General features: G+C 35.3%; 1 protein-coding gene across 2 annotated transcripts in view; it reads right to left on the minus strand.

Moving 5' to 3' along the window:
- Positions 1-23,599, minus strand: part of TFPI (tissue factor pathway inhibitor) — a 101,562-nt gene extending 77,963 nt beyond the window's left edge. For both annotated transcript variants that reach the window (XM_025404553.1, XM_025404555.1), the window contains exon 1: positions 23,295-23,599. The gene's annotated coding sequence lies outside the window, so the exon portion shown is untranslated. The remainder of the gene's footprint in view (positions 1-23,294) is intronic.
- Between the last annotated feature and the right edge of the window lie 383 nt (positions 23,600-23,982).

A 23,982-nucleotide genomic window follows, 5' to 3' on the forward strand; every position in this document is an offset into this window, starting at 1 on the left:
ATTTTTTTTTTACAGAAAATAAAAGGTCACTGGAGAAATTTAAAACAAATACATAAGCTAAAATTATTTTAAATGGTATGAATAAAAGTGAATATAATGGGTAATGGGCCTCAAGTATAAACTAATCCTTCATTAGAAAAGACAATTACTACTTAGCTAATCATTTTTTCCTTTCTTCCACCTTTGTTTCTCACAAAACCTGTCTATATTCTGTACTCAAAAAATGTGTTCTCAAAACTCCTAATAAATGGACAGTAATGGAGTCACAGCAGCATCCAGCCACAACTGACTTGCCAAGGAGTCAATACTTTTACAGATGTGGGCTAACTGCTGTCTGTAGAAAGGTGTGTGGTATAGAGTTCTACAGAGGGCCAATACTAGAGAGGCTGCTACAGTAAACTTAGCTATTTATATTTTAGTTTCTGGCTTAGCTCATGACTGTAGAGTCTCTAAAATACTCTATATTCTACCAAAGAATTCCAAATTATGCTTTCAAGGCCTTATTACATAAGATGTTTATTGTGTCTGAATGAACTCAGTCTCACAATGAATCATTAAAATGTGATGTATTTTATCAGCACCTTATTGATGTAATAGTTTCTTTTTACAGTTATTACAAAAGTGTCAATATCAAAAATATTCACAGAAATTTTTCTGTGTATTTTGCAACCATTTCACTGTAAATAAATTTTCATAGTATCAATTTTTCTATTTAAAAACATCTATAGCATATTCCTCTTTTGATATGATTTATATGACCATGATAAGCTTACAAGTTCTATGTCAACCAAAAATTTTATTTTTCCTCGTCTCTGCAATGGGAAAAATTAAAAAAGGTTTACCAGTGCAATCACCTAGAAATTGACTATTTTATTTATGTTTGATGCCGTTTACAAAAATAGTTTATTTTTCATCTAAGTGATACATTGACATGTCTAAGACAACATTCTACTTGATATTATTGAAATTGTGTTCATTATAGTCAAATAAAATTTTGCTATAACCATTTATAATACACTTAAATACTTTCTTCCAAAGGTAGAAAGGATTGAGAGAATGAAGATTTCTTACCAATTGCTTTTATGATTTTCAAAATTGGAGTATTCTATTTATTCTTAGCTACATATTTAACTGTTCTATTCTTTTAGTATTTAAAATATTAAAACTGTCTTTTTAAATTGGAAGAGTAATGCATGTGTATTTTTCCAAATCATAAAACAAAGCAGAATAAAGAAAATACAGAATAAGCATCAATCTACCTATTCAGAAACAACCTTTGGTTGTATATGATTTCTTATGCACGTTAATATGTATAAGTGTGTGTATACATGTGATCATATTTATATGAACATATGTGAATGATCATTGCACATATATTGTTTGGTAAGCTCCTTTGTCATTGAATGAGATAATATTGATAACTTTTGAGTTGTAGGCAAGATGGCTGAATAGAAACAGCTCTGGTCTGCAGCTTCCAGTGAGATCAATGCAGAAGGCAGGTGATTCCTGCATTTCCAACTGAGGTACCCAGCTCACCTCACTGGGACTGGTTAGACAGTGGGTGTAACCCACAGAGGGTGAGCTGAAGCAGGGTGGGGTGCTGCCTCACCTGGGAAGCACGAGGGGTTAGGGAACTCCCTCCCCTAGCCAAGGGAAGCCATGAGGGACTATGCCACGAAGAACAGTGCATTCTGGCCCAGATGCAACACTTTCTCCACGGTCTTTGCAACCAGCAGACCAGGAGATTCCATCACGTGCCTATGCCACTGGGGCCCTGGGTTTCAAGAACAAAACTGGGCAGCCATTTGGGCAGTCACCTAGCTAGCTGCGGGAGTTTTCTTTTCTGTTGCGGGACTCTGGAATGCCAGTGAGACAGAACCCTCATCCCCTGGAAAGGGGGCTTAAGCCAGGGAGCCAAGTGCTCTAGCTGAGTGGATAGCAGCCCCATGAAGCCCAGTAAGCTAAGATCCACTGACTTGAAATTCTCGCTGCCAGCACAGCAGTCTGAAGTCCACTTGGGATTCTCCAGCTTGGTTGGGGGAGGGGCATCCACCATTACAGGCTTGAGTAGCTGGTTTTCCCTTTACAGTGTAAACAAAGCCTCAGGGAAGTTCTAACAGGGTGGAGCCCAACACAGCTCCGCAAACCCACTGTAGCCAGACTGCATCTCTAGATTCTTCCTCTCTGGGCAGGGCATCTCTGAAAGAAAAATAGCAGCCCCAGTCAGGGGCTTATAGATCAAAATTCCATTTCCCTGGGACAGAGCACCTGGGGAAGGGGTGGATGTGGGCGCAGCTTCAGCAGACTTAAACATTCGTGCCTGCTGGCTGGGAAGAGAGCAGAAGATCTCCCAGCACAGTGTTCGAGCTCTGCTAAGGGACAGACTGCCTCTTCAAGTGGGTCCCTGACGCCCGTGCCTCCTGACTGGGAGACACCTCCCAGCAAAGGTCAACAGAGACACCTCATACAGGAAAGCTCCAGCTGGCATATGGTGGGTGCCCCTCTGGGATGAAGCTTCCAGACGAAGGAACAGGCAGCAATCTTAGCTGTTCTACAACCTCCACTGGTGATACCCAGGAAAACAGGGTCTGGAGTGGACGGCAAGCAAACTCCAGCAGACCTGCAGCAGAGGGGCCTGACTGTAAAAAGGAAAACTAACAGAAAGGAATAGCATGAACATCAACAAACAGGACATCCACACAGAAACCCCAGAAACCCCATATGAAGGTCACCAACATCAAAGACCAAAGGTACATAAATCCACAAAGATGAGGAAAACTCAGTGCAAAAAGGCTGGAAATTCCAAAAACCATAACACCTCTTCTCCTCCAAAGTATCACAACTCCTTGCCAGCAAGGGAACAAAACTGGATGAAGAATGAGTTTGATGAATTGACAGAAGTAGGCTTCAGAAGGTGGGTAGTAACAAACTCCTCCAAACTAAGGGAGCATGTTCTAACCCAATGCAAGGGAGCTAAGAACCTTAAAAAAAGGTTATAGAAATTGCTAACTAGAATAACCAGTTTAGAGAAGAACATAAATGACCTGATGGAGCTGAAAAACACAGCATGAGAACTTTGTGAAGCATACAAAAGTATCATAGGTGAAAGTATTGAGCAGAAGAAAGGATATCAGAGATTGAAAATCAACTTAAGTAAATAAAGCTTGAAGACAAGATTAGAGAAAAAAGAACTAAAAGGAATGAACAAAGACTCCAAGAAATATGAGACTATATGAAAAGACCAAACCCACATTTGATTGGTGTACCTGAAAGTGACTGGGAGAATGGAAAGAAGTTGGAAACCACTCTTCAGATCTTATCCAGGAAAACTTCCCCAACCTAGCAAGACAGGCCAACATTCAAATTCAGGAAATACAGAGAACACCACAAAGATACTCCTCTAGAAGAGCAACCCAAAGACACATAATCATCAGATGCAACAAGGTTGAAATGAAGGAAAAAATGTTAAGAGCATCCAGAGAGAAAGGTTGGGTTTCCCATAAAGGGAAGCCCATCAGATTAACAGTGGATCTCTCTGCAGAAACCCTACAAGCCAGAAGAGAGTGGGGGCCAATATTCCACATTCTTAAAGAAAAGAATTTTCAAGCCAGAATTTCAGATCAAGCAAAACTAAGCTTCATAAGTGAAGGATAAATAAAATATTTTACAGATAAGCAAATGCTGAGAGATTTTGTCACCACCAGGCCTGCCTTACAAGAGCTCCTGAAAGAGGCACTAAATATGGAAAGAAACAACCAGTACCTGCCACTGCAAAAACATACCAAATTGTAAAGACCATTGACACTATGAAGAGACTGTATCAATTAATAGGCAAAATAACCAGCTAACATCATAATGACAGGATCAAATTCACACATAGCAATATTAACTGTAAATGTAAGTGGGTTAAATGCCCCAGTTAAAAGACACAGACAGGCCAATTGGATAAAGAGTCAAAACTCTCTGGTATGCTGTATTCAAGAGACCCATGTCATATGCAAAAACACACATTGGTTGAAAATAAAGGGAGAGAGGAATATTGACCAAGCAAATGGAAAGCAAAAAAAAAAAAAAAAAAAAAAAAAATCAGGGTTGCAATGCTAGTCTCTGATAAAACAGACTTTATACCAACAAAGACCAAAAGAGCCAAAGACAGGCATTACATAATGGTAAAGGGATCAATGCAACAAGAAGAGCTAAACTATCCTAAATATATATGCACCTGATACAGGAGCACCCAGATTCATAAAGCAAGTTCTTAGAGACCCACAAAGAAATTTAGACTCCCACACAATAATAGTGGGAGACTTTAACACCCCACTGTCATTATTAGATAGATCAATGAGACAGAAGGTTAACAAGGATATCCAGTACCTGAACTCAGCTCTGCAACAAACAGACCTAATAGACATCTACAGAACTCTCAACCCCAAATCAACAGAATATACATTCTTCTCAGCACCACATCACACTTACTCTAAAATTCACCACATAATTGGAAGTAAAACACTCCTCAGCAAATGCAAAAGAATGGAAATCATAACAGTCTCTCAGACCATAGTGCAATCAAATTAGAACTCAGGATTAAGAAACTCACTCAAAACCATACAACTATATGGAAACTGACCAACCAGCTCCTGAAGGACTACTGAGTAAATAACAAAATTAAGACAGAAATAAATAAGTTATTTGAAACCAATGAGAACAAAGACACAACATACCAAAATTTCTGGGACACAGCTAACACAGTGTTTAGAGGGAAATTTATAGCACTATATATGCCCATAAGAGAAAGTGGGAATAATCTAAAATTGACAACCAAACATTGCAATTAAAAGAACTAGAGAATCCAGAGCAAAGAAATTCAAAAGCTGGCAGAAGACAAGAAATAACTAAGATCAGAGCAGAAATGAAGGAGACAGAGACAGGAAAATCTCTTCAAAAAAATCACTGAATTCAGGAGCTGTTTTTTTGAAAAGATTAACAAAGTAGATAGACCGCTAGCCAGACTAATGAAGAAGAAAAGGGAGAAGAATCAAATAGACACAATACAAAATAATAAAGGGGATATCATGACTGATCCCACAGAAATACAAACTACTATCAGAGAATACTATAAAAATCTCTATGCAAATCAACTAGAAAATCTAGAAGAAATGAATAAATTCCTGGACACGTACAACCTCCCAAGCCTAAACCAGGAAGAAGATGAATGCCTGAATAGACCAATAACAAGTTCTGAAATTGAGGCAGTATAGTACCATATACAACCATAAAAAGCCCAGGACCAAAGAAATTCATAGCCGAATTCTCCAGAGGTACAAAGAGTAGCTGGTACTATTCCTTCTGAAACTATTCCAAACAATAGAAAAAGAGGGACTCCTCCCTAACTCATTTTATGAGGCCAGCATCATCCTGATACCAAAACCTGGCAGAAACACACACACAAAAAGAAAAATTCAGGCCAATATCCCTGATGGACATTGATGCAAAAATCCTCAATAAAATACTGGCAAACAGAATCTAGGAGCACATCAAAAAGCTTATCCCCCATGATCAAGTTGGTTTCATCCCTGGGATGCAAGACTGGTTCAACATACACAAATCAATAAACTTAATCCATCACATAAACAGAACCAATGACAAAAACCGCATGATTATCTCAATAGATGCAGAAAAGACCTTCAATAAAATTCAACATGGCTTTATGCTAAATACTCTCAATAAACTTGGTATTGATGGAGTGTATCTCAAAATAATAAGAGATATTTATGACAAAACCACAGCCAATAACATACTGAATGGGCAAAACCTAGACACATTCTCTTTGAAAACTGGCAGAAGACAAGGATGCTCTCTCACCACTCCTATTCAACATAGTGTTGGAAGTTCTGGCCAGGGCAATCAGGCAAGTGAAAGAAATAAAGTGTATTCGAATAGGGAGACAGGAAGTCAAATTTTCTCTGTTTGCAGATGACATGATTGTATATTTAGAAAACACCATTGTCTCAGCACAAAATCTCCTTAAGCTGAAAAGCAACTTCAGCAAAGTCTCAGGATGCAAAATCAAGGTGAAAAAATCACAAGCATTCTTATACACCAATAACAGACAAATAACCAAATCATGAGTGAACTCCCATTCACAGTTGCTACAAAGAGAATAAAATATCTAGGAATACAACTCACAAGGGATGTGAAGGACCTCTTCAAAGAGATCTACAAACCACTGCTCAAGGAAATAAGAGAGGACACAAACAAATGGAAAATCATTTCATGCTCGTGGATAGGAAGAATCAATATCATGAAAATGGTCACACTGCCCAAAGTAATTTATAGATTCAATGCTATTCCCATCAAGCTACCATTTACTTTCTTCACAGAATTAGAAGATCAAACTACTTTAAATTTCATATGGAGCCAAAAAACAGCCCTTATAGCCAAGACAATCCTAAGCAAAAAGAACAAAGCTGGAGGCATCACGCTACCTGACTTCTAACTATACTACAAGGCTACAGTAACCAAAACAGCATGGTACTGGTACCAAAGCAGATATAAAGACCAATGGAACACAACAGAGGGCTCAGAGATAATGCCACACATCTACATCCATCTTATGTTTGACACACCTGACAAAAGCCAGCAATGGGGAAAGGATTCCCTATTTAATAAATGGTGTTGGGAAAACTGGCTAGCCATATGCAGAAAACAGAAACTGGACCCCTTCCTTATACCTTATATAAAAATTAACTCAAGATGCATTAAATTAAATGTAAGTCCTAAAAACATAGAACCCTAGAAGAAAACCTAGGCAATACCATTCAGGACATACGCATGGCCGCACACTTCATCACTAAAGCACCAACAGCAATGGCAACAAAAGCCAAAATTGACAAATGGGATCTAATTAAACCAAAGAGCTTCTGCACAGCAAAAGAAACTATCATCAGAGTGAACAGGCAACCTACAGAATGGGAGAAAAGTTTTGCAATCTATCCATCTGACAAAGGGCTAATATCCAGAATCTACAAAGAACTTAAACAAATTTACAAGAAAAAAAAAAAACCCCATCAGAAAGTGGATGAAAGATATGAACAAACACTTCTCAAAAGAAGACATTTATGCAACCAACAAACACATGAAGAGAAGCTCATCATCACTGGTCATTAGAGAAATGCAAATCAAATCCACAATGAGATACCATCTCACACCCATTAGAATAGCAATCATTAAAAAGTCAAGAAACAACAGATGCTGGAGAGGATGTGGAGTAATAGGAGTGCTTTTGCACTGTTGGTGGGACCGTAAACTAGTTCAACCATTGTGGAAGACAGTGTGGTGATTCCTCAAGTATCTATAACCAAAAATACCATTTGACTCAGCAATCCCATTACTGGATATATACCCAAAGGATTATAAATCATTCTACTATAAAGACATATGCACAAGTATGTTTATTGCAGCACTATTCACAATTGCAAAGACTTGGAACCAACTCAAATGCTTGACAATGATAGATTGGATAAAGAAAATGTGGCACATAAAAACCATGGAATACTCTGCAGCCATAAAAAAGGATGTGTTCATGTCCTTTGCAGGGAAATGGATGAAGCTGGAAACCATCATTCTCAACAAACTAACACAGGAACAGAAAACCAAACACCACATATTCTCTCTCACAAGTGGGAGTTGAACAATGAGAACACATGGACACAAGGAGGGGAACATCACACACCCTGGCCTGTTGGGGGTTTGTGGGACTAAGGGAGGGATAGCATTAGGAGAAATACCTAATGTAGATGATGGATTGATGGGTGCAGCAAACCACTATGGCACTTGTATACCTATGTGACAAACCTGCACGTTCTGCACATGTACCCCAGAACTTAAAGTATAATAAAAAAAATTAATAACTTTCCAAACTGACTTGCATAACCTCATTTAATGGCTGCATAATTTTTGGGGGGATATTTAAAAATTTATGTTACCATTCTCATATTTTTGGGCAATATCTATTTTTGCAATTACAAGTATTCATGCAAAAGTGTTTTTGTGGTTTAATGTTTCAAAACTTTGAAAGTTACTTATTTATGGTAAATTCACAGGAGAAGAATTATTGGGTCTAATATTTAAACATTTTAATAATATTAATATGTATTAAAAATTATCATTCAGAGATATAATATCAACATACACTTATGAGCATATGAAAGTGTTTATTTGTACCTTTGCCTAAATGGAGTGTGTGTGTGTGTGTGCACACGCGTGTATGTGTATGTTCTTTCAAATTTTATCAGTTGTTCATTTGGATTTCAGTAAACATTAAGTGATTGCTACTTGGACAGTATAATGTCTGTGAGGACATTAAAGAAATATTTTACAGAGTGTGAGAATGTAAAGTAAGGACCAGTGATAATAAAGTTCTAGGTATGCCCTTGTAGACTCTTTTTTTTTCCTTTCAAAATAACATAAGAATTAAAACAAAATGAGGAGCAAATAAATATATTGATGTTATTTTATATGTAGGGCAAGGTAGTGTAAAAAAGTGAGATGGATAGAATGGACATAGGAAAGGCATAAAAAAAGATCTAAGTTTCATTACTAACTTTTTAGTGGAAAAACACACTAACCATCTATAAGATTCAGTTTTCCGTTTGTTAAATGAGGTTATTAAGCCTATTTGTGTTTATGATGAGTGAAGAGAATGTGTAAATAACACAGCAGATAGTGTGTAACCTTAGTGCATTTTCCTCCGCAAAATTTAATCCACTATTGGAAACTCCCACATCTGTGATTTTTTCCAGAAGTAGAAAATGCCTTCAGATAAAGTTTCATGAAAGTAGATAGAAAGCTAGAAAAAAAATGGCCCATTTGTTTTCAAAAGGCTAGATGTGCTTTATTCCAAATCAGACAACAGAAAAAAAGAAATGGTGGAGGATGGGAGAGATTGTTAATGGAAAGCAGAGTGTAGTTTATCCTCAAACTGAATAAACATGTTTTGCATTCAACATGCTTGTTGAGAGAATTCCTGACATCTTTAACATCACAACCACCACCCATTATGTCGTTCTCTTTTTTTTTTTTTTTTTTTTTGAGACGGAGCCTCGCTCTTTCACCAGGCTGGAGGGCACTGGTTCGATCTTGGCTCACTGCAACTTCCACTTCCCGGGTTCAAGTAATTCTCCTGCCTCAGCCTCCTGAGTAGCTGGGACTACAGGCATCTACCACCACGCCTGGCTAATTTGTTGTTGTTGTTGTTGTTGTATTTTAGTAGAGACGGGGTTTCACCATATTGCCCAGGCTGGTCTCAAACTCCTGAGCCCAGGCAATCCGCCCGCCTCGGCCTCCCAAAGTGCAAGGATAACAGGCGTGAGCCACCATGCCCGGCCACATCATCCTCATTTATAACCCTTAACTATTTGAGCTTCATACTAAACAGAAAGAGTAAGATCCTTACCTCACTGCAAAAAATTGCAAAATAAGATGGAAAAAACATAGTGTGTTAATAAATCATATCATAGTATGATCAAAATTAAAGAGGCCCCACTGCATATTCAGGATAGGGGGATTAATGCTGTTAATAATATGACAGCTGTGAACTGGAAGGAAACAGTATTTTGAAAGTAGATCCTTGGTAAAGTGAAATATCAAAAACTTCTGAAAACTTGGAAAGAAAGCTTGATAAATTGGGACAAAGAATGAGCAAAATCTGTGAGAAATTTTACAGATGTAAGTCAAATAAAGAGATGACTTCTTTTATGTAATAAATTTTCTTAAAACAAAATAATAAACCGGCCAGGTGGGGTGGCTCACGCTTGTAATCCCAACACTTTGGGAGCCCGAAGTGGGCGGATCACTTGAGGTTAGCAGTTTGAGACCAGGCTGGTCAATGCGGTGAAACCCCATCTCTACCAAAAATACAAAAACTAGCCTGGTGTGGTGATATGCACCTGTAGTCCCAGCTACTTGGGAGGCTGAGGCAGGAGAAAAACTTGATCCCAGGAGGTGGAGGTTGCAGTGAGCTGAGATTGTGTCACTGCACTCCAGCCTGGGTGACAGAGTGAGACTCCATCTCAAACAAAAAAAAAAAAAAAAGAAAGAAAGAAAATAATATAAACCTTTAATTAAAAAGTCAGCGTAAGAGATAGGATTAAGTAATGACAGATCATTCAAGATGCTTCAGATTCTGAAGCACAAGTGACCACAAGCAACATATTATGTAAAAATATTCAGACACATTTTCATATATCTTCTCCATATTTCATATCATAACATCACAAATACTTATCGCACACACTCAAAAACTATAAGACATAAAACTAAAAAGTTTTCCTAACATGTATACTTGAAAGTTTTCACGGAGCAATTTGAAGTATATTCTGGAATATCAGAAAGCCAGAAGTTTGGGGATAAGAATTATCTATGATTTGTAATGCAATATTGAAAATAGTGGTCTAATTTGTGAGAAAATTCAAGAGTAAATTGAAGAGACTTTTATGATTAAAATGATAAGGCAAGTGAGGAAGAGAGAGGCATCAAGGACACCTACAGTGAGGGTCTGACTTTAGCAAAGGCGTCAATTGATTGTTTCTGACACTGACTTGGGAGCCTAAAATAAAAAAGCACATAGCCCTAGGAAGGTGATTAATTCAAGGTGAGGTAGTTTGAGTTTGAAGGATTTCTGAAACCTCCAGTGGAACTATGAAACAAAAAGCCCCATATATAGATATGGCTCAGAATAGAGGTCTCTGCTGGAGACAAAAACGTGAGAATCAGGAGATAAACTATCATTGTTTCGTGGGGTGAATGAGATCTATTTATTTAACAAGTATATATAGTATTTGATATGAAGCAAGCACTCTCCTGAATGCTTTTACAAATATTAACTCATGTAATCCTCATCGTGGCTGTGAGGTGACTGTGAAGATTGGGAAGGAATATCCTAGAAGGTGAATTCTGAACAACCAGGAGAAAAACAAGTATGAGAAAACAGAGGAAACGGCCAGCGAAGCAGGAGAAAACCTGGGGAGCTGCAGATACACAAACACTAAGGGAAGTGAGTATTTCCAGAAATTATCATGAGTCAACGATGTCTAAAGCACAGAGTGTTCCAGAAGGGAAGGGGTAACATGGGATTTAATGACAATGGCCTCATGAGTAACCTCATAAAATCTTTTAGTGTGAGGGGGCAGCAGCAAGTGAGATGGGGTAGGAACAGGAACCGAGGCTACGTAAATAGAAATTTAGGATGTTATTTTATAAATCTGTGCTGAAAAGTAACAGAATTTGAAGGGAAAAATTTTGTGAAGGTTATAGTTTTATGTGGTTAAAAAGGGAGAGTTAAAAGCTGTAAGAAAAGTAAAATGAATAGCAGATGCGATCCCAGGCACAGGTGAAAAGAGTTTAACTGTGGGCTGAGAAAAGTTGTATTTTCCATTAAAATGATAGGTTTTCTTGGTGGGAGATACAAATACATTTTCAAAGTGTGTGTAATGAATGTGTGTATGTGTGTGTGTGTGTGTGTGTGTTTTGCTGGAGGGGGACAAAGAAACAGAGAAACAGAGAGAGAGAAATGAGAAAGTTACTGAAGAGCTGATAGGAAGGAGAAAAATTTCTTGCTGTGATTAAATTTTGTACGTGAGAAAGAGATTGAGATTGTCTTTCAGAATGACAAGAAGTAGCAGACTTTTAAAAATGTGAAGGTTTGATGTTTTCTCTAGGCAAAATAAAATGGAGCATTAATAATTTAGCATTAAAATATTTCTGGGGCCAGGCGCTGTGGCTCACGCCTGTTATCCCAGCACTTTGGGAGGCCGAGGTGGCTGGTCACAAAGTCAGGAGTTTGAGACCAGCCTGACCAATATGGTGAAACCCCGTCTCTACTAAAAGTATAAAAATTAGCTGGGCGTGGTGGCGTGTGCCTGTAAACCCAGCTACCTGGGAGGCTGAGGCAGGAGAATCGCCTGAACCCGGGAGATGGAGGTTGCAGTGAGCTGAGATAGCACCACTGCACTCCAGCCTGGGTGACAGGGTGAGACTTAGTCTCAAAAGAAAAAAAAAAAAATTCTGGGCTGCTGGAATCCCAGCTATAAATTAATAGTAACTGCTGCTGCCTTAAAAATTCAGCATTTCTCCCCTCCAGATACAGGAATTTAATATTTGAATGATTGTATTTTATTAACTGGACAGAGATAACAAAAGAAGCAAGACTTTGAAAGGTGTTGGTAAGAGGAAATATATAAATGGTTTATTACTTAATCATCAACTAATCATTTTTTTCTACATGTGTTCTTTCAATGTTTAGAAATGTAGATAATACTTCAAATTAGGAATATCACACTTTGGAATTAAAAATACTAAAATGGTTATGTGCACGTTCATATTTATTTTACTAGAGAAAATAAAATTACATTTTAAACAATGTAGGTTCCAACATAATGAAAATTATTATATATCTACCAATTTAATATACACTAAGTTAAACTGGCAGTGATAATGATTAGAAGATAATTTGGGAATAATCCACATGATATGAAATGCTGTGCTCAAAAATAGATGCATACTTTAAGATCAACCAAGTAAAACTTGGTGTTCATGGAGAAAAAGATGGTTTGGTAACAGAAAATACTTTAGGTCAATGAGATTATGAATTCATTTTCATCATTTCTCTTCTACTTAAAAAAAAGTTCAGTCATCTGATTCGTTTGCTCGTGAAACATTCTCTGCTACATTAGAGTGAGAAGACTCTTTAATATGTTCATAAATCCAGCGCTCAGAGAAGGTTAGCCTACACCTACCTAAGGAATAAATCACCATTAACCCACATTGATCATGGTGATTCCATTAACTTTATAGTGTTTGGTTTAGATATTTCTGTATGAACTCTGGCTAACAAGTTGAGAAGGGATGTAGCTGCATGGTTGGGGATGGAGTGATTTTGAAAATTCTCCTTGCTGTGAATGCAGCTGTATGGGAAGAACCACAAGATAACTCCTCCTTGTATTTGTCCTGTCTGTAAGTAACACCTGTTACTGAAGCTGCTACCTTGTAACATTGAGGCAGACAAACTAAAAATAAAATTCATCTGCTGTGAATGATGGAAATAAAAACATAGGAAAAAACCCGTTCCTTGTTGAAGGAACCAGTCTTGAAGCCGCTTACCTCTGTATTTTGTATAATGCGGGCTAATAAATTTAAGCTAATTATTTATGCTACCTGTGCTGTGATGTTTTCCCATCAGCAGCCAAACATAACCTCACAGTTGTTTTGCTGTTTTTGCTTTCACAAACGAGCTATTAACCAACTTAAAAATTTTTTTTGATTGAAGGATGCTTAGGGGATGAGAGGATATCAATAATATAAGCCCATGCGAAATCCCCATTTCTTATCATTAAAATTGTCCTGACATTAAAGTAATGCTTAATTTTTACCATAAGAGTGAAATTTTGAGATTATAATTTTAAAGCACAAAATATTTACACTTAAATTACACTTATAATTTTGAAGTGTAAAATATTTACACAGATTAAAATATGGGAAACAATGAAGCAAAACATTCTAAACTTGAAAAGTAAATTAATATTACAAACACAGTGAGACTTAAAAACAAACAAAAATCAAACCTCCATTGTAATTGCAGATTGCTGACTACCCATATTGACTAAAAGACTGGCTAGCTTGAGCCCAGGAGGTGGAGGTTTCAGTGAGCTGAGATAGTGAGATAGCGCCACTGCGCTTCAGCTGCAGCCTGGGCAACAGAGCTAGACTTAATTAAAAAAAAAAAAAAAGACTCGCTAAAGGGAAACTTCTTTTTGGATTTGGCTCTTTTTACAGGAAGTAATAGTTTTCTGGAGAATTACTTGATGAAAAATTTCTTAACCTTACTTCATGAATCAAATCACAACTCTTTCTACATTTTAGATTGTGAAAATCTCACTGATAAGAAAAAATAATTGTTTCTCTTGGCCAGGTGCAGTAACTCACGTCTATAAAACCAGCACTTTGGGAGGCCGAGGCGGGCGGATCACCTCAGGTCAGGAGTTAAAGACCAGTCTGGCCCACACGATGAAACCCCATCTCTACTAAAAACACAAAAATAAGCCGGTCGTGGTTGCGCCTGTAATCACAGCTCCTCGGAGGCTGAGGTAGGAGAATCGCTTGAACCCGGGAGGCGGAGGTTGCAGTGAGCCGAGATCGTGCCACTGCACTCCAGCCTGGGTGACAGAGGGAGACCCTGTTTCAAAAAAAAAAAAAAAAAAAAAAAGAAAAGAAAAGAAAAAAATTGTTTCACTCTTTTAAGTACAAAAGTAATTGTACATGGTTTTTTTTTTTAAAGGAGGGAAGTCTCTTCCAAGAATAAAACTATTCACTGTATAGAATTAATATTTTTGTTATTCATAGTATTAAAAAAAAAGTCTCATGGGGAGGAAATAGCAATGCCAGGCAAAACGAGTATATATTTTTATGTTATAACCCAATAGCATATAGCATATGCAAACTATTTATTTAAATAATTTTAAAGCTAAAATGGAGGCGAGGTCACACATTTATATACTGCTAGAGCTAAAAACGGTCATAGAAATAAGTATCTGAAATATCTAGGTTTTTAAAATACAAAAACTGAAGCTCAGGAAATTGATTTTTTTCACCCCAGAGTTTTACATTTGCATATTGGCAATGTTTCAACTCAGACACAGGAATTGTGACCATTCAAGGAAAGGGCAACTGCAAGCTTCAGAAAGACATGCTATTCTCAGAAATATTTTCCTTTTTATCACCTAAAGTAAATTTCAGATTACTTACAATCTCTAGAAATTAACATTTCATTAAACCATAACTAGGAAATGTTTATTTAATGTTTGAGCTAAAGTTAAGAAACATATTTAAACTTAATTAAAACAAAAATAAATTAAATTAATTAAAACAAATTTTTATGTAATGCTTTGAGCCAAAGTTAAGAAATTTAATTAAAACAAAATTATTTTTGATGTTTATGTTTTTGATAGGTAAAAATTTTATCCTATCAAATAACAGGAAATATTAATATTTATTGCCAGTTAAGAGAGGAGTGTGAGCTCTGGAAGTGGAGAAGTGAAACTGGGAGGCAATAAGGGGGAAGGAGGAGAAGAGATCATTAGAAAATTAAGAACAAGGCAAATGTAAACATGTAAACACATTTCTTAAAATTTGCAATTGAAATCGGAAGAGAATATGATATACTATAGATTTCCACTACCAAGAATACAATGAACAAATTGAAATAAAAAAGAAACACATAATAAAGGAAATAATGCCAATCTTTCTTTTTATAGTAATGAACAGTATTTTATTATGCCTGTTCTATGTATAGTTGTCCATAACTACTAAAACTCTCTAAAAATGAATGAAAGTATTTTGTCTGGACTTTATAGTTAAATTTGTAAGTTTTTTTTTTTTTTTCAGAGAAAGATTACATTGTTTTCTTTGAATGAATTCACCTTTCTTCATCAAAATTACTCTGATTTCCATACTAACTCAATTTGTTTAAAAGCAAAGCTCTTTATGGTATGTTACTGTCATTTCCTTCAGAAGGGGGGGAAAAAAAACAAATAAAAGTTAGCATTACATGTCTGAACCAAATAAAGGTTTTCAAGAATAAAATTCTGCACAACTATGAAAGCTGGTAGCTCCAAATGAAAGGAAATGGAATAAAAAATGAATGCAAGATAATACAATGAATTTTTGGCATGAGAGGAGAAAAAAAGAATAATATATTAAATGTGTATTTCTCTATTATAATTACCACACATATTAAAAATGGGAATGATATATAGAGATAGAGAGACCTGTGGATACTTTTGGCTATTTTACCTGCTTTTTGTATTTGCTCTTCTAGGTACCTGTTATTGAGTTAAGTAAGCAAATGGTATTTCAGGACCAAAACATCTATTTCCTGAAGAGTTGCTCCTTTAATTGTGTATCTACCTACCTGTCTATGTATCTCTTGGTAAATGAATTAATTTGTTAGCTAAAATCAATCTATTAATTCATAATGAACGGGACATCTCGCGGGAGGTACATGTGCTTTGCAAATACATGGAAAAACAGTTGAGATTTTCCTAACGGGTTCTGGTATTCAGATTGATATTACCTTTTTAAAAAATTTTAAGGATTAATAGCTAAAAAGATCAAGTCAGTTTCTTCATTTCTCCTGAAGGCCTGTTTCCATCAGATTTTATCTCTGTCTAGACAAAAATATTGGAGACTTCTCAACTTTCTGCTTCTGATGATCTCAACTTGTGGTATGACAAAAGGAGAGCAAAATGTTCACTCAGGTATGGGAATTGCTCACAAAAATGTTACTTTATTATATTTAGGGAAAAAAGGGGGCAAAATTTACACTCACAATACCTGAGATTGGATTTCTAGAACCTTTTGGTTTCAGATTTATGATGAATTAGAAAACTTTCTGCTTAGAAAAATGTTATAGTTTCAAATACTATTTAAAAGTTTTATCTTTAAGTACAATAAACATGATAAATAATGATCAATGTTTTCACTCCTATTAAGGAGAGGATTTTTAGTAGTAAAAATAAGCCTTAATGTGAAAAAGCTAAGAATTCATGATTGCTTCTAATGACAGTATGTGGGAGGGGTCTGAGTTTGGTTCAAGAGAGGAACTACAGCTGTTAGTGACTACAACCATCTGCCCAGATGACATCATGATCAACTGCTCTGAATCACTCTAAAGGAACGAAGAGTCAGGGCAGCTGAGTCATGGTCCCCCAGGAGCCATTAAGAAGTTGCTCTTCAATCACTTCCATTCAAACAGAAAAAATCCCACGCAGGATGAGAACTATGGTTCCTGAGAATGACAGGCAATTGGTGCCACTTTATTTACAGAATCCAATAAATAGTTCTCTTTGTTTTACATGTTTAATGCTCATTATTTTACATTTTTATAAAGACCACTTAGTCTGAATTGCCATTCATCTCTTTCCTATCAAAATCCTACCCAACACATAATCATATCATCAGAAATCAGGTGTTTTCTTGTTTAATGCCCTACCTAACTCATTCGATTGTAATTTTCTGGGAATAGTGACCAGAGATTTGATTTTTTGTAAGTTACATCAAATCCTCATTACTTTATAAATGATGAAAATTTGTCACATGGTACACTTTTCATATCTTTCAAAGGATTAATATATAAAAAGTACATGGTTAATGCTCAGCTTTACAGATATTAAAATTGAATCTGCTTATTCAAGTATAATGATAGAACTGAAGAACTCTTATATCTCTTCCTTGGCTTTCAAAAATATAAAGTCTTCTTCTTTATTGGAGATTTCTTTATCCATAGAATATCTTAATTCCCCACTCCCCAACTTCCTCCCCATGTCAAGTTTTTAAAATTTTTAAAAATATTTTAAAATATTGTGTTTATTATATTATAAATGTTATAAAATATTGTGTCTTTAAAATATTTGTGTTGTCTTCTTCAGGATATATCATTGATTGACACTCTTTTTGATTCTAGTTATATATACTGTTATCCTTGGATATTAAAGTAGGTCTCAAATATAGCTCTCATGGTGGTGTGTAAGATTCTGAGAGAGCTGGAAAAAAGGTATAAGCTCCCTTCTAAAGTGCAAGTATATACTTGCAGAGATATTTTTTCACTTACGTTTTTGGAGATCATCCATGGTCTCCCCATGTCTTTTACAGAAGCGACTTCCGGCACCTATTAGGGAAGCTTATATCTTCCTTATCTCTGTACTAGATGATAATATCGAATGCAGGTAAGTGGTGGTGGGGAGAGTAATACTGACAGAATAGTGATATGGCAAACATTGGCACCTCAGAAACTTTTTGCTTTTTTGAGGGCTCTTATTAATATTTGCAAACTTTAAAAAGGTTTGAAAAGAGTTACCCAGCGCTTACCACATATAGAAAAACAGATATCTCTTGTTATGGGAATTGAGGCTAGTCCACATTCCCCTAGATTAAACATCTTTCCTCATTTGGCACATTCTTCCGCTGTTCCTTAAGAAAAAAACATACTAAGAAAAGTTAATTCTGGGAAGTCTAGAATTAGAATAAAATTACTGACACTAAAAGGAAAGCCCAGATATCTCTTAAAACATGCTTATCTTAATTTTTTTGAAAACTCACATTAGCACCAGATCATTTCTTTAATGCGTACCAATTTCCTTTCTTCATTGACTAAATAGCTTTGCTAAATAAGATTAAAACCACATAACTCAAATGAGATATATAAGATCTCGAATAATGTTCACATAGCTATAAAATCAAATTCCAATGCTAATATAAATGATGTCTACTATGTTTGTCATTTATTTGGGATTATCTGTTTGCCTCAAGTGGTGCAAAAAAATTGAGCAGGAAGCACCTGAAGCTTCCTTTCACAACAAGAGAAAGTTGTAATTTGTATTTACTTTACCCAGCTTTCTTCATATGAAAGTAGCCAAGAAGCAGGGAAGGAAAGACAATTACAAGAAATTGTGATAGGAAACTATTGGGAAAAGCAATTTGTAATTTCTGATAAAACTCTAGGTACCTAACCCTGAGCACTCATTGTCTGACAAGTGGGAAGTGCCTGTTGAACAAGTGACCACTTGACTGATTTTAAGCATGTGGAGCTCATTTGTAATCTAAAATATAGGAGGGAGTGAGCTATTAGCTTCCTGAATAGCTATTTTTATTTAGAAAAAATAATGAACCAATAAACTTCTCATATAAGATGAAATAACTATTTTCTAGAAACAGTGATCTTATGTTCTTCATTGTATAAACACATATGTACTCATATAACATAGCTCCTGGGATACAATAAACAATAAATGTATGTTTATCTTATTTAGGCAAACTAAAAGTTGCAGGCTCTGTGCCCTTAAACTTTTAAAATTTATATTCATATTTTGTTTTTTAAGGTGTTATGAAAATACAATTTTAAAAGCCCATCTATTTCTAACCACAATGTATTAACAGGGATTGGATTTTTCCACCCACCTAAAATAAATAAATAAATAAAAAGCAAAATAAAATAAATTATATTGGTCAGTGGAGAGCAGTGATTTCATAGAGATAAGAAACAAGTGTTTAGCCCCACATTTGTACATTTGTTCCACCAGACTGAGTGGAGACTCAGTTTAGCTTCTATATGAAAGTTCAGGAAGGAGGAACTCTATAAGAACCCAGTGGTCTCTCTCAGTTTGGGAGACAAAGCAGACAGAGTCTCAGGAGGTAGTTAGGGTATACAGTACCAAACGTCAGAGAGGACAGAGTTATACAGAAAGAAAGATCCAGAGATCTTCAGATGGACTTCTAGTCTTCAGCTCAATATTGATCTGTTGCATTCATAAGAGAAAAGTCTGAAGACTGGGGGAAGCACCACCTAAAAGGGTTAGAGGGGCCCACACATGTAAAGCAGGGAATATTTTTTTGTTCCCAAGTTGCAAAACTCTCAGTTCATGAAGCATTAAGTATAGTACTCAGCTGTTTGCATCAGTAGTAGGAAATAATTAACCATAGAATAAACAATTATCTGGTCTTGCCTAACAAAATTTAATAGCAAGACAACAAAATAGGAAACAGTTTCTAAGTAATGTAACTACATCCCAGAAGAGAGCTCAAGGATATTTATAGAAATACAACATATACCAACACCCAATAAGGTAAAATTCATAATATTAGGCAACCACATCAAAATTACTAGGGATGCAAAGAGCAGTAGAATATAACTCATAATGAGAAAAGTCTAAATGACATAGAAATGACATAAAAAACAGAATTAGCAGACAAAAATATTAAAAATTTAAAGTATTTCCCATATGTTCAAAAAACTAGAAAAAAGTTGTATTACATTTTAATATAACCATTGTGATTCATTTTCTGATATGAAAATTAATCTTTGAAGCTTCCTAAATGGACTTTAAAATATTACCAAAATATTCATAATAAACACCATTATTCTGGAGACTTACCCTGTTTCTGAGATTTATTCTGCTTTTAAGCCTTGGGAAATGAGGAATGAGGAATGAAGTGATGCTTTCAGGTGAATTATCATAGAATTCAAGGACTGGATAGAAATAGATAAGGGTCAAGATGAGGAGGAGAGATAGACTAGGTTGGCAGCCGTGTGGTGGCAGCCCTTGAAGGTGTGTGGTATAGTTGGAGGGTGTCAAAGGCACATTGTGCTTGGTAATAAAAACTATTTACATTTTATCAGTGTCCTACTGATGAATACTTTCACATTTCTGATGTTGAAATAGCTTTATTATGCCCTAATCAACAACATATAATATTTTTTACTCACATATTAACTGGGCAATTCCTTGCAATAATTCTAAGTCTATACAGAGACCTAGAATTGTTCCATATGGAACAATTGGGATAGTTGTATTGCAGCATTGGGACTTCTATTATGGGCCATGATGTCCTTATATTCTTTTGTTTTTGAAATAATTTTAACACCTCGCTGTTCCAACTAAGAGAGGACACAACATTGCAAATAGAGGCTTAAAGAGAAAACAGTGGATTTGACTTGGGCCCATACTTTCTGTTATTGTTGGTTTGAGGAAGAAGAAAAGTAGAGGTGATGAAGTTGCCCTCAACAACTGGTAGTTACTGGTAGTTGAATCTCAGGCTGTGGTTCTACTCGGCACCTGACACTTGAAGAAGTGAAGACAGGGAGAGAAAGGTACTGGGAAGACTGGGCCCCTGGCATTGATACGTAACACCAAGAAAGCAGTCAGTGAGGATCTCAGAAAGCCAGGAGAGATGGTCTATTATAAAGAGTACTTGCTGGAAATACTTGAACACTTCCCTGTTTCTGGTGAGATTTGATATCCAGAAACACATGTCTTTTGAATTCAAGTTTCTCCTAACGCACACTATAGCAATCAGAAAGAATTATAGTGCTGCTATATTTCTATAAAAGATAGGAGAATCTACCTTTGACACTAATGCATGAAAATATATTTGTGTTTTAAAAAGGCAAACTGCCAAATTTAATTCTTCAGATAATTGCTATAGGTGGTAAACAAAAAAGGATGGCTGTTTGTAGAAGGCCTTTATTGTGAATAGATGAGTTGTATTGTAGTACAATTCTTAGATCATGTCCACATAGAAAAAGTAAATTGATGATATAATTAACCCATGTTAACCTATATTGTAATTCAATTTAATTAATTTATACTGGTAAGATTTTTTTGAAAATCCTAGTCTAATTAATTAATGTCTTCACTTTTCATATTGTCTCTTCCTTTTTATTTTTGTAAGGATGTTTACTTTGCATTTTTTTCTTGTATTAGGTAGAGATATCAGTTGAAAGATACCTTCAAATTTTGTGACATTGAGTTTAATCAACCAAACATTCCTAAGTAATTGATAGCATATTTACTATTTGGTTAGATGGATAGGCACTCTGGTATTAAGTTAAGTCTCTAAAGTTGGCATTTTTTTCTCCGTTAGTTTGCCATCCTGCCCACTTATATCTTGAATTTGAAAGATGTAAATAAATAAGATTAGAATATGAATTTTTAACATAATTAAATTGTTTTGAAAATTAGTTTGTTACAAAATGTGTTCTCATTTTATGTATTATTAATTTAACAATAAGTTTTATGACAGAAGATTTTAGTCAAAATAGTTACACAATCAACAAGCAAATGATATACAGGCAATCAATCAGACCATCAAATACCAGTTGATAACATAATCCATTTGGACAGGAACCACATTTCCAAAACGAGTTTTGATTTAGTCATTGGACGTAAAACAAAAGATATCAGACTGTATCTTAAAAACAAGCAAACAAAACAAAACAAAAACTTGTCCAATTCAGTATACCTAATAGAGACAGAAATCAAATAATAGTATATGTCATTAAACTTTTCCAACAAGATTCTGTGGTCACCTGAAGTAGAAAAACTTGGTTTTCCAATATAACTACTCAAATCGGTAAAAATAAATATTTTAAAACTTTACTCTTATTTTGAAATTTTCTTTATTGTGTTAGTTATCTGTATTTACATTAATATTTTTCAGTCTTTATTGATCCCTATTTATATTTTGTATAATTTTATTAAGCCGTAGGCCACAAATTAACATTTCATACTCAACTAAATTTCAGGGACTATTCCCTCTTTAGTTTAAGGATTAGATGAGATATGAATACTGTATATTGAAATAATCATGCACTAGAATGATAAATTTAAAATAATCTTTAAAATGTGTTATGGAGATTTTGTCATGTTCAAAAATTTTGCAGTATCTCTCAAAATTGTCACAAATTTCCCTCATCATGTAAATATTACGCTTTTACATATGAAACGTGACTCTCTGTGCAGTATGTTTCCTGCTTGAGTTTTGCCCTTTGTGTTGTATTATCTCATGTTATACAAAGTCATTTTGTGACTAATTTCCAGAGCACTGAGTCACAGTGTGGCTGTTGCTTATCTTTTCTTTTTTCCCACATGGTAGTACTCTTGACCCTTATTTTTGGTAATTATTTTACACTAATGAGTGCTTTTTCATAATTAAATAATTGTTTCTCTCATATTTCTGTGATTGTTTACTGCTGTATTATATTCTTTCATTTTTTACTAGAAGCAAACATTTTATAATCAACAGGAACATAACAGTACATCATGTAGGCATGTTATCTATTGTTTTAATTTACAAAATTGCACAATATAGACTTGATCGTAAGTATTCTCGTTTAGGTATCTCAGAATATAACCTTTGGTCTTTGGAGACTTGTAAAATATTTCCTTAGAGAGATTAGTTAATGCTGGCATAAAATATTCAATTTAGATTACGATTATTTTAATGTTTATACCTCATTTTAAATATCAACTAATGGTATTGAAAGATTATTTGAATAGAAGACTGACAGTCTCTTTATTACATGTTACGAAATAAAATGGAAAGGTAAACCAAACTTCCAAAAACTTCCAATTAACTAAGCACAATTAGTAAAGAATTCTACTACAATCTTCAAATTATAAAAAAGCTACGTACACCAATTCATTACAAAAATGTTTATGGTTTAAAATCATAAACATTGCACATAAATTTGCTTAAGAATTAAATGCAAAATGCTGAGAACTCAAGTTTGGATTTCAGTTTGTTTACTTTGTTTACAGGGAAGGGTTGATTTTCATTTTAGGCAAATAAACAGTGATCCTCCCCTATCAGTTCTTTGCCTCTCAGCACGCTGCTTTTCCCCCCGAGAGAGAGAAAAAATTGAAGTTATTTCTCATGGGCTAGACAGTATATTGCCAGGTACTCACAAGTGAAATCTCTGATGAAAGTTCTTGGACTGTGTTTTTCAAAACGGAGTTGAGATGATTTTGGTTTTCCTTCCAAGTATTGAAGAGAGGATTTATCTTCTCTACTTCTTCTTTTAGAAACAGATCAAGAAACTGGGGATTGAAGAATAACTGAAAGAAACGCAGTCTGATCTTACTAGCAGTGAAAGAGAGAGGTAAGAATTTGACTGTTATCCAGCCTGAAGTCTCTGCTGTCTGTTAGAGCAAAGAGGGAGCCTGAGAGTCGCTTCAGAGATCACTGGCAGTTGGGAATAGCCCAACTTCCTGTTAGGTCACTGCAACTCCTTTCTTTCTCTATTTTTTTTTTTTTTTTTTTTTTTTTTTTTTTTTAGTGGAGGAAACAGATGAAGGAAACAGCTTACACCAAGATTTCAGATACGATCATTTTGAACAACTATTTCTTTTACTTTCCAGGATTGTTTTTGTAATCAGTTGAAAAAGAATGCTTTTTCTCCCCCTAGAGTTAGGGTTTAAAAAAAAAATTACATATTTATTATTACATTGTTAATAAATAAACTTTTTTGCAGTTTGTTTCTTCTTCAAGTTATTTCATTTGTTTCACCCACTGTCAATATATTTATTTTTTAAAAAAGTCTGAGGGCTACCATTGGACGTTTCTCTTAGTGAGACAATGTAATGCATTATCCAT

This window comes from Theropithecus gelada, chromosome 12 (assembly GCF_003255815.1).
Source record: "Theropithecus gelada isolate Dixy chromosome 12, Tgel_1.0, whole genome shotgun sequence".
NCBI classification, from domain to species: domain Eukaryota; kingdom Metazoa; phylum Chordata; class Mammalia; order Primates; family Cercopithecidae; genus Theropithecus; species Theropithecus gelada.